Source organism: Opisthorchis viverrini (genome assembly GCF_000715545.1).
Source record: "Opisthorchis viverrini unplaced genomic scaffold opera_v5_95, whole genome shotgun sequence".
Taxonomy (NCBI): domain Eukaryota; kingdom Metazoa; phylum Platyhelminthes; class Trematoda; order Opisthorchiida; family Opisthorchiidae; genus Opisthorchis; species Opisthorchis viverrini.
This window is the reverse complement of record NW_008751752.1, coordinates 1,396,944-1,411,259: the sequence shown is the minus strand read 5'-3', so window position 1 is coordinate 1,411,259 and position 14,316 is coordinate 1,396,944.

Here is a 14,316-nt window from a genome sequence, read left to right as displayed (position 1 = left end):
TTTCTCGAAAATAGTCGTAACTTTGTTTGTGACCAGAAAGCCGACTAATGTCACCAGCACAATCCACAGCTCTAATTCCAATCTACCGGTTGCCTAGAAGGAGGAAGTAGCCTCTGATGGCCTGATAATGACCAACTATCCGAAAGTTTTGCTACCATGACGAGATTTCATGTCGTTCGGATGGAGAACAAAGCAATTTGCTTGCGTTTGCCGCAGCGGACAGCTTGAGTAATCACCTTATCTGAAACTCATTGACTATTTCAAGACATCAATCCTAGTTGAATGTTTTGAGAGAAAAGCTGAGAAGAACAAGGTAATTTGATCCTGGAACATACAGCTATCGGTTCCTGACGAAGGCCGATTTTCGTCGGAAAGTTTCCAATTCTTCCATAAGGTCTGTTGTTTGTGGAAAGGTCTGATATAATGTCTCGGAAAGGCAGTCGCTCGAGCATTCGCGAGCCTCAACAAAGGAAAAGGAACCACTAAAATCTCACAGTCGATTCAACCAATCGATGCAATTTTGTTTTGCGCGATAGCATAAAGAGAGGCTGGATATGCACTGCGATCCATGTTCGAAAAGCCAACCAGCTCGCTCGAATGTTTCACTGACATTTTGGGTGGGCGTCATTTTGTACATTGCTGTGCGAATGAACCGAGGAAAAGGAACGCTGTTCATACGTAGCCTTCATTTTTCCAGATTTACCCTGAATTAACTAGACATACACCTCGTCACTCTAAATTGTTCTCCTCAGCCGAGACTACATCATTCATACCTGATAATAATGAGGTTACCTATAGAGCGTAGCTCTGTTTTGATGCGTTTTAATCAGGATAATAGACAGCAGTCGAGCAACATGATAACTGACACGGTAACTAGCGAAATACACTCATTTGCATACGAATTTGGGTTTCACGATAGACTGAATCGCTCCCTCCCCTTCAATTGAACTTACTGCACCAGGTTGCCTCATGTTTCAGTTGGTATCGCAATACACTACATAGGCGTAACACACTGCCCATAAGGTTGCTGAAAACCTTTCGATAGCCCTTCTTTGAGCTCATCAAGTCAGGTTTTTCACCAACCTTATAAGTAGCGTGTTACGTCTAACATGGTAACTAATCTGGACTATTATAGACACAACCTGAGTCAACTAGTTGCGCCGGTCCACCCTGACTTATCCAGTTTTTTGGGGATCTTTTTCGAACTGTTATCGGTGAGATCAAGGCTGTTTGAAAATTCTCAGTTCCGATATAATTGAACACCATGTACAAAGTGGTACCAATAATCTTGGAAGGTGGAGCATTCAGGAATCATAAGCCGCCTAGTTGATCTCAAGTGGATCAGGTTGGAAGCCACCCTCTCATCAGCAAATCACAGAGGATTTCATGAACTTCTTCGAAAGCCCACGACCGGCTTCGCTCTGCTTAGAGCTCATCAGGTAGGCGCAGTCCCCGAGTTTCCGTCAACCTTATGTTCTACTTGAAAACATCATAAACCAGAATCGTATGGGTTCCAGGTGAGTCACCCGCAAAACCAAACTGGCTTGCGAATGAGTGTATTCCGCTAGTTTCCTGCAATTTGGTTTTAAGTAGAACATAAGATTGATGGGAACTCGGGGACTGTGGCTACCTAATGAGCCCAAAGAAGGGCGGGACTGGTTGTGGGCTGTTGAAGAAGTTTCAACAACCTTGCGAGAAGTGCAATACGTCTATACATGTATCGCGATATGGCAAATATCTCATCAGCTGAAATATGCAGCACACTCATTTGCTTAGAACGATCATAAACGAGCGATTTAGCTGGGTTTCAGGTGAATCTCCCACGAAACCAAATTGGCTTGAAACTGAGTGTGTTTCGCTGACTTCACGAATTCCTTGAAGGTGATGCAAACGCACACACACAGGAGGAAGTACCCATTCAACTGGGTACTGGTGATTTCTCCTCCACGGGAGACGAGACGTTTGCAAGCCACCCGGTGACCAGCCCAAACAGCCACCTGATCAACAACCAGGTGCTCGTCTTTTCGGACGGAATTCGTTTGATGAGAATTTTGCAGAGTGCATCAGATAACTTGAAGTAGGAGACCGGTACGTAAACATTATCTCAGTGTTACCTTACCGGTCCGCGAACGCTTGAAGCAACAGACTTGGTTTTCGTATACTGAATGCAACGTTAAATAAATCTAGTCGTTCAGCTGTAACACCATTTCGGTATCAGAGTGATATGCCACCCGAAGGTTGCACGAGGGCTGGGATACTGCCAGGTTACACAAGCCTAGACATAAGTCGAGATGCAGAGGTTGGGTTCGAACAACGGACTTTCCGGTCAGTAAATTCGCGCTCTAACCGCTGAGCGGTCACGCTCCAACTTTGGACAACTGCAAGGTGTAACGCAGTAAAAAAGTACACTGAGTTTGTAACAGCAGCCTGAAGTCGGGTGTTGACAGTTTCACATTTGTATATTGGAAGATATTCCAAATTTGACTGCAAGGCATCAACTGAAGAGATTGAAGCAGAATACAACTGCGGACAAGTACAGAGTATATTTTGTAAGCGATGTGTGAACATGGGAGCGAGCGTGAGACGAGTTTGAGGCCTGTTTTGAGCGGAAGAGATTTGTTATCAGAAAATGCGACAACAAGAATGATGAAGAACTTACAGGAACACATAAATTTACATTTAAAGAGCGCTTAGTTTGCATAGCTTTCATACAGAAAGGGAATAATATGTCAGTGGGAGCATTTCAAAAAAGGATGGGGGTAATACCACTCGGGTGACTGAAACACTTCGTGTCAAGGCCTACGTATGTGCAGCTAAAGGACCGTTGCGCAAGATCTTTCAAGCAGCGTGCAACATCATAGCGACTTGGAAACACTGACACCTTTGTGGAGGTGTGATTTGGTCTGCAACGATTTGCGTATCGTTAAAGCCTTGATCGGGCCAATATCCAGCAGACCTCTGACCATTTACGATGCCGGGTTTTGATTAGACTCCTCACTTACTGATCGCCCTGAGAGTATTTGGGTTGCATATTTGGATATGTGTTCTGCAGATTGTTCCGCTAGATATCTGTGCGTTCTACCAACTTGAGCGACTCTGAGGCTGCAGCAGAACTCGGAGACTGCGTCGCAATTTCCCTAGTGGTCGACAGCAAACGGAGACGGGACGTCGTAGATCTGAAATAGGTGTTCAGGTAGTCACCCTTGAATTGAAGGGATAAGCACACATCTTCCGTTTTAGCCCAGTTAACCGGGATTGGTTGAGTTACGGTTCAATGAAGCATTCGGGATAACCGTTCGTTAGTGAGCTTTCCTCAAAACTTCCCGTTCTTGATCTAGTTAATCCGGGGTGCAAAGTCTCCCAGTTTTGTAGACTGAAGTATTTACCGGTCCGCGCTCATAAGCCGTTGGGCTGTAACTCGAGAACTGTAGATACGGACCACTCCACGTATTTTTACGGCTGGTAGGATGCCGCGGATACCTGTATGTTCACGACTAAATATATCCGAAAAAGTAAGCCGTAACTCAGCGGAATACACTCATTTGCAAACTAATTTGGTTTTGCGAGAGACTCATCGGGAACCCAACTGAATCCATCGTTTGTGATATTTCCAGGCAACTGAATGTGCCGCATCAGGCCGCCTCATGTTTCAGTCACTACGATATTCGAGATATCGCGATACATGCATATTTGTAATGCACTACTCATGAAGTTGCTGAAAATTCGTCGACAGTCCACGACCGGTTTCGACCTTTTTGGCGCTCGTCAGATAGGCGCAGTCCCCGAGGTACGAAATTAGCGAAATACACTCATCTGCAAACTAATTTGGTCTTTCGAGAGACTCACCTGGAACCTGATCTTTCCAGCCGTAACTCGTTCCCACACAGATAAATGTCGTCAACCAGTTACGTGTGTAGAAAAGATCTGGCAATTTGACCAGCAGTTGGTTGTCCAATCATCCCCTACCAATAGGGAACTCTCCAGCGCAATATCTTCCGGTTCTCTGTATACTTTTCCCTCGAATTCAAACCTGACCTACGAAACAGTAGTTCACAGGGGATCCTCGATTCATACCATGATTGGGAAAAATCATATGAAAAGCGACTGTCTCGTGGATGAGTATGTTGGAGGCCAACAAATCAAAGTCAGTGGAAGATGAACTATTGAAATTGATTCACCGTTTCAAAAAGCCTTTGGACAATTAGGGGATAAACTGTTTTGTATCAGGTCTGAGAGTTTCGCCAAATCACTTCAGTCGTTTCGATGCGGACTGCAACTAAACGAATATGAACTGATTTATACGAAGGATGCACTCATACAATTCAACTGCCTGTTCAGTTTTACGGGATCTCAAAATGGCAGAGGCAGCTAACTACATCAATCTCATGAGGTCTGTAAACTCTTGGTCTATAAAGGTCGTTTTGATGAGGCCCTCGATCAGCAGTCGCTAGTCTGCTGGATTCAATACGAGAAATTTCCCAAGGGTAACTTAGACAGAGCTCAACGAAATGCGACGGTTAAGCAACTTCATCATACTGAGAACATCACAAACGAGAGATTCAGCTGGGTTCCAGGTGAGTCTCCCGAAAAACCAAATTAGTTTGCAAACGATTGTATACTCGCGAATTTCTTGCAATTTGGTTTCAAGTAGAACATGAGATTGACGAAAACTCGGGGACTGCGCCTACGTGATGAGCCCCAAAAAGGGCGAAACCGGTCGTGGGCTGTCGACGCATTTTCAGCAACTTAATGAGTAGTACATTACAAAACTCCATCTTACGTCCGTTTGACATTGTTGCTTTCCCATGCACATCTGTAAACTTGTGAGCACAGAATACACACGAAAGCAAGCATTACCATTTGGGCTGAAGTCCAATCTTCCACCATACAACATTGACAAAATTAGACCACAAGCGCAGTCTAAACACATGTGTGACCAAACGCCAGACTTTGCACCCAAGTCAACCGATGATTCTGGCTGGTTTTATGCCAACTTGGTCGACATCTCACGCCAGGTCAAAGGTCAAGTCGCAATCCTACAGGGTCGGTATTCGGATGTGTGCTAGATACTAACCACCAAATTGACCTGGTCAACTTATTTCAAATCATGAAACAACACAGCACGCAGTGTCCGATGTGCGAAGCGCTGATGATCGAACCGACAATGTCCAATCGATTTGGTTACCCTGGCTTGTAGAAGTCAGCCTATCAGTACCCGATTAACACCGTTACCACGGCAACATGAGGTGGCCCGGTGTAACACATCCAGTCGAAGCCAACCATCATAAACCAGAGATTAGGCTGGATTTAGTTGAGTCTCCCGTCGAAACCAAGTTCGTGTGGAAATGAGAGTATTTGTCGAAATCTGTCCAATTTGGGTTCGAGTAGAACATAGGGATGACGGAAAATCGGGAACTGGGCCTACTTGATGATCTCCGAGAATGGCGAAAGCCGTCCAACGTGATGTCAAAGCGTTGTCAGCAACGTTTCTAGTAGTGTGTTGCAACTCTTTATTTTATGCAGCTAGATGCGTTGAAGAGAGCAAAGTAAATGTCAACATCGCATTGTTCGTCTCCCATCAGTTCTGATGCGATGGATAAGGGGAACAGGCTGTTTCAGATTTATCAATAGAAGACTGCCGTCACCTATCAAGGAATTTCAGAGTTAGAGATTACTCACAGAGGAGAAGAAGGCAAGTAGACTAGCCCAATATTTCACGACATGACCCGTGTCAAATTGTGGACAAGCAAAAAATATCGGCATATTTAAAAGTCCTAGGGGTGAACGCCTTGAAGATCCCCGATGTATCGTGTGAGCACATGCATAAACAACAATAATGGTGGAATGAAATAGAGAGCACGTGTCCGGCCATTACGTAGCGAAAACAAGGGGAAACATAAAGGAAACTACTCACAAGGTTGCTGAAAACTCTTCGAGAGCTCACGATCGGTTTCGCGCTTCTTGGGGTCCATCAGGTAGGCGCAGTCCCCGAGTTTCCGTCGACCTTATGTTCTACTTGCACTCAGATTGGACTGTTTTCGAGGAGGACACTCATTTGCAAATCAATTTGGTTTCTACGAGGGACTCAACTGAATCTCTCGTTTATGATATTCTACAACTGAATGTGCTGCACACAGGCCTCCTCATGTTTCAGTTGGAACGATATTCGAGATATCGCAGTATATTTTCATAAAGAAAACTACTCGCAAGGTTGCTGAAAACTCTCTGACAGCTCAGGACCGTTTTCGCCCTTCTTGGGGCTCATCAGGTAGGTGCAGTCCCCGAGTTTCCGTCAACCTCATGTCAACCAGCCAACCTTGTGTGGAAAAAGGTTGCCTGTCCACAACCACAGATGCCCAAGCGAAGTCGATGAAAGCACAGTTGAACTGCCTCTGACCAGAGACGAAGGAGTGCACTGAGCAAGGGAAGCCACAATCTTCAATGTACAGCGGTTTGTTTTGTAAACAAACTACAGGGGGTCAGTGCATGGTGAGGGAATATGGTTTCGTGGTGGGTTACGATAGGACTGAAGGAGTGACGGTGAAGACGGTAAATTCCTCTCGCCTCGGTTTAATGCTAACTGTTTCCGAAAGTCTGTTAAAAATACCCTCACTCTACCTGTCTGGTCACTGGTCGAAATGATGGGGGAATGATTTACCAGGGGCTTACCAACGGAGAGAATCTATCTGTTGCAAAGTGATTGTACAGTGCATAACGAGCAAGTTATTTCATATACAGGGTGTCTCATGATAGACGCAAAATTTGATTGGGTAAGTGAATGTAGCCAATCAAACAAATGATAACAATTTTTTTAATTATTAGTAGCCACATAAAGGAGGTTCTGTGTATTAGCGTCTACGATGGATGTCAGTACACGCATTGAAGTTGTGAAACTCCATCATTCCCTTGGTGAAAGCGCCACCGCTGCACTTCGTGGTTCCAAAACCAAACATGGTCTTATCAAAGATTCTTTCACCATGTCGACCATTACGCGCTTGATTGTGAAATTTGAGTCCGCTCGATTTGTATTGGATTTTCCTGGCACAGGGAGAAGGTCTCTTAGTGATGAAAGAGCGCCCATTGTACAGAATGCCGTCGAGCAACTTCAGTCCCAGAGCACCATGGGCCTCTTCGCAATAACTCAGGTGTCTCAGTTGACCAACCCCACGCCACCGTGCATCCTGTTATGAGACGCCACCTTGGTGGAGTTGGGAGCAAGAATTGAAGAGGAGTGTGCATGAGTGACGCTTGAAGAAGTTAAACATGCCGTGTCTCCACTTATACCGCCTCCAACTTGTTATAGAAGAAAGAGGCGGTTTTTTTTAACTTTTGTAATGCTAGTTTATTTACAATAAATCTTCGTGATGCATCATGTATGGTTACATAAAAATGATAAATGTTTAATTCGGTATTGTAGTTTTAACATGAATATTATTTTTTGCGTCTATTATGAGACACCATGTACAGTGCGTTATCATGGATCCAGGTGGCTCAGTGGTTAAGGTGAGGACTTAATGATAGGAAGGCCCGTGGTTCGAACCCAACCTCCGCATCTCGGCTGCCACTGTCTGGGCTTGGGTAACCTAGCCGTACATCAGGCCTCGTGCTTCCTTCGGGTGGCGTGGTAGCTAGGCTCTGGGAAGGTGTTACAGCCTAGCGATTTCGATTTTTTTACTATTCCAAAAAGGTCATACGAAATTCCAACAATACCGGAATTTTGATGCTCCCACGAGCCTGTTTAGGTTTTGAGCCCTACTATTTAGGGTGGCATGCCGCAGAGTATTACGTGTTTCAAGGGCCAGCAGGAAATTTTGGGCATAAACCATCCTATTGGTGCTCAGAACCTGGTTAGACTAGCTGAACAACCTAGATTTACTATACTACTCATAAAGTTGCTTTTCCGATGATTCCAACATAGCCACTAAATAGTTGTGCACCACTTATTGGTCGGATAGAGCCGAAAACATCAGCAATGCTTTGCCTGTAGGTACTGGTGATTGATTCCCATGCAACAGTGTGGGAGGAACATCAGAGTAAAGGGTGAAAAGAAACGTTAGGGATGGATATTTAGAGCTAACAACCACGAGGTCTTAAGGGCATCGATTTAGAAAAAAAACGAAGCCAGCACATCAGAGCGTTTGAACGTTATTGTCAGGCGACTGACCTAGAAGATCTTGCGAACATCACCCAACCTATGCACAACGACAGAAAAACAATGGCTTGAAAGTCCAGTTAGGAAGTGGCAAGCTTGCTACTGAGATCGATTATATGTCATGTCTGATAGTGCCCCTTAAATATTTAAGGAAAATAGGCTGGATGCCAGCTAACTTTAGCCGGCTGCATCTGCCTTTAGCCAATCACGGCCTTCTTGCCATCAAAGGTTTGAAGTGAAGATCAACCTTTTCTTTTTTAGATGGTGTTTGGACATGCGCAGCACAGATCAGAACCACCCCGGCCTACCCACTGTGATTCATTGTTAGATACTGGTTTAGACAACATTTCATTGCAGGCATGTTTCGGACTGCTAATCCACAATACGTTGCAAAGATACCGGGAGTTCAGCGAATCTGAAGAAGCCACGTGTGCGTAGCTCCTCTAGTCGGGGCGGATTTCCCATACCTCCGTTCTCTGCCATTGTAGAGAAAAATCTACTAAAGCCCAAACTTGTCAGGAAGGTTGGGAGGAGTGTGCTGCAAAGTACCTGAACTCACGACGACAGTTGATTGATTAGAGAATGTCGATCACATCAAGAAAGAACTTTGTACGATTGAACGGGATCAAATGTGCATAGACTTAATACACTACTCATAGGGCCACTAGCCAACATCGACTTATGATTATACCGTGTGTAACGAGATGCAGAGGTTGGCCCTTTTACGATGCCAAAACAAGAAGCCCCCTGCAGATGATACTAACAGACCATCAAATCATTCAAGCAGTTTGCTCTGAAGGAATGGCCGGAACGTGGCAATGGACGATATTTTACAACTGTCACTGAGAACCAGTGCTTTCAACCACATGTATCGGTTGGCTGAAATCAAAAGGGAAGTTCATCCACTTTCAGGTAAAATTTGCTGGTTAACAGAGTTCGCGGATCTCTCTACTAAAACCAGTGTCTACAGATAGAGGTGACGGTAAATTCCTACAAGTCTGGGACGTCGTAGCACCGAGCTAGACTCATAAGAAATAACTGGTTGACGAGTTGTAGTCAGGTGGTGGAGAAATACATTCATTGTGGCACTTTTTTTTCATACTACGTAATATGCCGCCTTCGCCCGGACCAAGCACCAATTATGGTCCTTCTGATTGGTGCTTGCGTGATCACTTCCCAAAGACTCCATCTGGTCGGTTAAAAATAACACTAGCCACAGACAAATGTACTTTGTCAATCACGTGACGATAGGTGAATATAAATAATTAATTTGTATCTGGTGAATGTCACAATGGTTGATTTATCGAATGTGGTACAAACTGTGCCGCTTACTGTTCAGCTCATTCACGCGGTATGGTATTTGTCTCGTGTTCATTGAGGTAGAACGAACTTCTCCACGAATATTCGGCAGTCGTTGTGCCTTTTATTCGACCGATTCAATCCCAATCAGTCCGTCCTACTGGATGTTGAGCAGGGAGCTGTTGATCTGTTCGCCGAGCTCGGCAAATAGCTTTGAAACGTTTCGTTACCAAACGAGGAGACGTTACATCATCGTGCCTTTGTTCCGTCCCAGTTTTCGCATGAATTAGTGGTCTCAGCCAGAAACCAGAATAACGTGCTAAGTAGAAAAATCTATCAGCTGTAAAACCCTTTCGGTGCCTTGCTGCCATGCCTCGTGGAGGAAGCACGAGGACTGTGCTACTTCCAGGTTGCCCAAGCCTAAACGAGAGCAGTCGAGATGGAGAGGACCTTTCGATCAGTGACTTCACGCCTTCACCACTGAACCATCTTGAGAATAAGGAGATTGGAGAGATGGGCGAGATGGCACAAGTGGTTAGAGAGCGAATTTACTGACCGGAAGGTCCGTGGTTCGAACCCGACCTCTGCCTCTCGACTTCCCCTGTCTAGGCTTGGGCAACCTGGCAGTATCCCAGCCCTCGTGCAACCTTCGGGTGGCATGGTAGTTGTAGAGAAATACTTATTTTCTGTGTTCCTCAGGCAACTTATATATGAGAATCCCTGGTGGCCCATGTAACAAAGCTTATTGCTACGATATGGAGCGAAGAGAAAGTGCCTGCAGAATGGAGCAGGTCGAGAGTTCTCCCATCTTCAAAAAGAGTACGCGGATGCTGCGTGATTCCCTGTCAAACAGTGAACTTTTCAGTGTTGTTAGATGACCTTCTCTCTCAATCACTGCATATGGTTTTGTGAACTGGCTGAAGGCCACACGCAGGAAACAGTGCTTGTTTACTGTCCCGTTATTCCACTGATTATGTCTCTAGGTAAAGTCAGGTGTTTGAGTTGGGCATGTCTCAGTTCCCCATCATAAATGAAACCGGTGATTTTCAGTTTTCGACACCACAATCCTCCTTTTTTTCCAGAAAGTTTTGTTTGTTCTCATTTGGCAACTCATTTTATTTACGGAGAGTAATTTTGGGTTTCGAATGTTTTGTCACACTCAGTTGCATTAGGATGAATAACACCATAGGTAACTCTGTGAGGCGGTCCGATAAGCAAGTGCATTCCCCGCTGGACAAAATGTGGTTACCTTGAATTAACGATGCTTCCTCCCTTCCGGGGGCTCTTGAGGTGGGTGCGCAAGTCTCCCCCATGTTCCACTTGAACCAAGCTGCGAAATACAGTTATTTCTAAACCAGTTTGCCTTTAATTTTGGCTTACCCATATTGAGCTTGATAAACAAGGCCTGGATAACACGCGCAATACTTTCACCGCATGGTACCTCGAACAGATAATGTTTAAGGTCGGGGGATTGTCGCACAAACCGTTGAACGGCTGAACGAATTGGTAAAATGTAGCGAGATCGATTTTTGCTGCACGACAAATCAAACACACACACCTATCGAGCTTTAAATTTCAGTCCTTACCAGACTCAAATGGGTGAGAGCATGAGACCAGTTTTTTCTCACTCGACCGGTTACCGTTTCACCAAATTTCCATCTCATATACTCTGACAGTGAAAACCAAATTGATTTGCAAAGGAGTGTATTTCTCGAAAACAGTCCAATTTGGGTTCAAGTAGAACGTAAGGTTAATGGGAAAATCGGGGACTGCACCCACCTGATGAGCTCCAAGGTGGGCGAAACCGGTCGAGGAGTTTTCAGCAACCTTGTGAGTAGTTTAGTTTCCGAAAATATGCTGCGATGTTTTGAATATCGTGCCAACTAAAACATGAGGCGGCCTGTGTGCAGCACTTTCAGTTGTAGAATATCATAAACAAGAGATTCAGTTGGGTCCCTCGTGAAAACCGAATTGTTTGTGACTTGTTGCTCGTCCGGATCTGGTTCTGAAAACACAATCGTTGGAACATCTACTCATATAGTTCGATTAATCTTAATACCCGCAGTGTCGCAAGCTAAAAATCGATACAGCTTAGCGGCTAGATTTCTATTTATTTCCTGGATCGTCTGATAGTCATTCTAGAACCAATTGGCATGGAGTATGTTTTGCAACAAAAGCTCCATTCAACTCGCACGTAGTTCTTTGCGAGAGCAGACTTTAAGGGGGAGATATGCACTGAACCTTAGCTTGACTAGACTAGCGAATACGCTCATCGGGCTGTTTGGATATGTACCACACATGCGTGACTATCGTCTTCCTATGCAAAAGTCACACTGGTAACCATTCCGCGGGGGAACAACGCGAAACGAAAGTGGCTAGTCACATGCAATGGGTCTTCGCGTGCTCAGATGATTGTGTCTTCACGTGGTTGGAGTCCCTAAAGGACACGGCACGTGGCTTGACCCTAATGGTGAGTATACTGCCACTTCCTAGCCGACGTTAAACTGGGCCTTCCATTGTGCACTGGGGCTTTAGTGGATGAGGTTCGTAAGGGATTGTGAGCCAACCTCCTACATCTTATTCCAACATGTTCGGATGCTTAGCACATTACTGTCGGTGTTGTTTTTTTGTCATCCAGCTGTAGCACCCTTTCGGTGCCATTCCACCCGGGGGAAGCACGAGGGCTGGGATACTGCCAGGTTGCTCGAGCCTAGACAGGGGAAGTCGAGAGGCAGAGGTCGGGTCCGAACCACTGACCTTCCGGTTAGTAAATTCGTGCTCTCCATCTCGCCCCACACATTACTGTCGGAAGATGTAGCTAACCTCCAAAAAGGGGGAAGAGCTTGGGTTCGGTCGATAGACCATCATTTAAGAAAGCTTTGGCAAATAATCGATGGATGTATTCAGGGACAACGTTTCGCCCGAAAATCTTAGTCGCGCCAGGGGGATATGTTACCATGTTTCCCGAGTTTGGACGAAAGCGAAGAGGGAAACAACGAAATATATGCCATACTAACCTAGTGTTCAATGTCGGTTGAAATTTCCTCTAGATTATTGCTAGTTCCTACGTCTTCCGACCAACTTGTTGGGATAATTTTACTCGGGTTTGGACCCTTCATCTTCCGCCTGTGAGTTGGCGGTGCAACAGTCTGGTTGGCGGGCTGAAACTAAGTGGGTTTTTGGTCAGCTTGGGCTGTGTTTCAGATCTAAGCCACCACCTCTCTTGATAATTCCTTTTCAGTGACAAACACTTTGGTACTTGTCAGCCCATTTAGATTTAAAAATTTTCAGCTGTAGCACCCTTCCGGTGCCAAACTGTCATGCCACCCGAAGGAAACACAAGGGCTGGGATACTGCCAGGTTGCCAAAGCCTAGACAGAGGAAGACGAGATGCTGACGTCCGACTCGAACTTTCCGGTCAGCCTGGTTGATCTAAAACCGCGACACCCAGTTCCACACCTTTTATTCAATTGACACAAGGGCGCTTGACGATTCCCACCCCTTCGCCATAAACAGCTGTGAAGTGGACTGTATCTCCCGACTCGAAATCCCAACAGTTTGTAGGTCGGTGTCCCGTGACTGGTACATGCAAGAGAACTTAATGACAAGCATGTTGATCGGGTGGCCCAGTGATTAACACTGCGGCCAATGCCCGAACCTCTGCAGAACTTTTCGGATAGACTTTCAACGTTCGTCTTGAAAACTGTGTACACATGTTGTTCAATCAGTAGAGGACGTAAAAGGGTAACGTAGAGGACACGATGCAATTTTCTAATGGGAAACTACGCATGTCACTGGGCCGGAGACTCGAATAGACTGGTGACCCAGCGCTCGGATGGCATCCTATTCTGCAGCGGTGTCCAGATACGTCTATTCCATTCCCGTTCGAAGGTGTGAGCAACTTATGCTTGGGGACACCAAGTAATTAACAAGTTGTTCTGTCTTCATTGCAGTGGGACAGTTGAGCATCCGTGTCTACCGCTGATGCATTACTGACGAGAATGACTCCGTCTCCACCGTTCATTACGTGGTACATTAACATTCTGCGTGGGTCAGCTGTAGCGTGTCCGGAGCCTAGCAGCCAAGACACTGGCACTGGGAAGGAGCTACTCAGATCGTCCCTTCCAACTTGGGACTAGGCTCAACATCTGCCGAGGGATAAAAAGACAAAACAATTGGTTCAAACCAGATTTCAAGTAACTAATCGATCGGCCTGCTGTCAAACCTTACCTGGTTCACCACTCCCATTCGGCGTCTGCACTTCCCTCCTGATCACGGAGGTCATGGTCTTAGTCCCTGTTAGGTTTCCTTAGGTTCTTCATGGAACAAAATCATGAACTGTCTAGGGGGTGTATCCTGGAAAGTAACGCAAAATTGGTGAGGACGATTTCAGGGTAGCTTTAGCTCCCATGTTCCGGTAGTTGGTGTCTTCGAATCCGTGACCTCTAACACTTTCGAACTATTTCCCCACCTGGGAACTACCGCAACTTGTGACAGCATGGGCCTCAAGATAACCACGCGGACCCGTCCCACATAATGGTTGCAGGCGGATCATATTGTGGTCACATATTGATCGTGCGATCAATTTCCCGATAAAGTTGGTCACGTCGTTTTAATAACAATAAAAAACAGTGCGTTTTTGAAGTATTCTGGAACGTGAAACAACGAAATCCAAGGTTAATGCAAGCTGCAAGGTCAACTGATTTGAGGGGTGGGTTGGGGCTGAAGAACCTGAGTTGGCCCCAAGCATTGTTTTTTACCAACAAGTATACCCATTCTTTCGCACTCAGCTGTCATGCTACCCGAAGGAAGCACGAGGGCTGGGATACTGCAAGGTTGCCCAGGCCTAAACAGGGGTAGTCGAG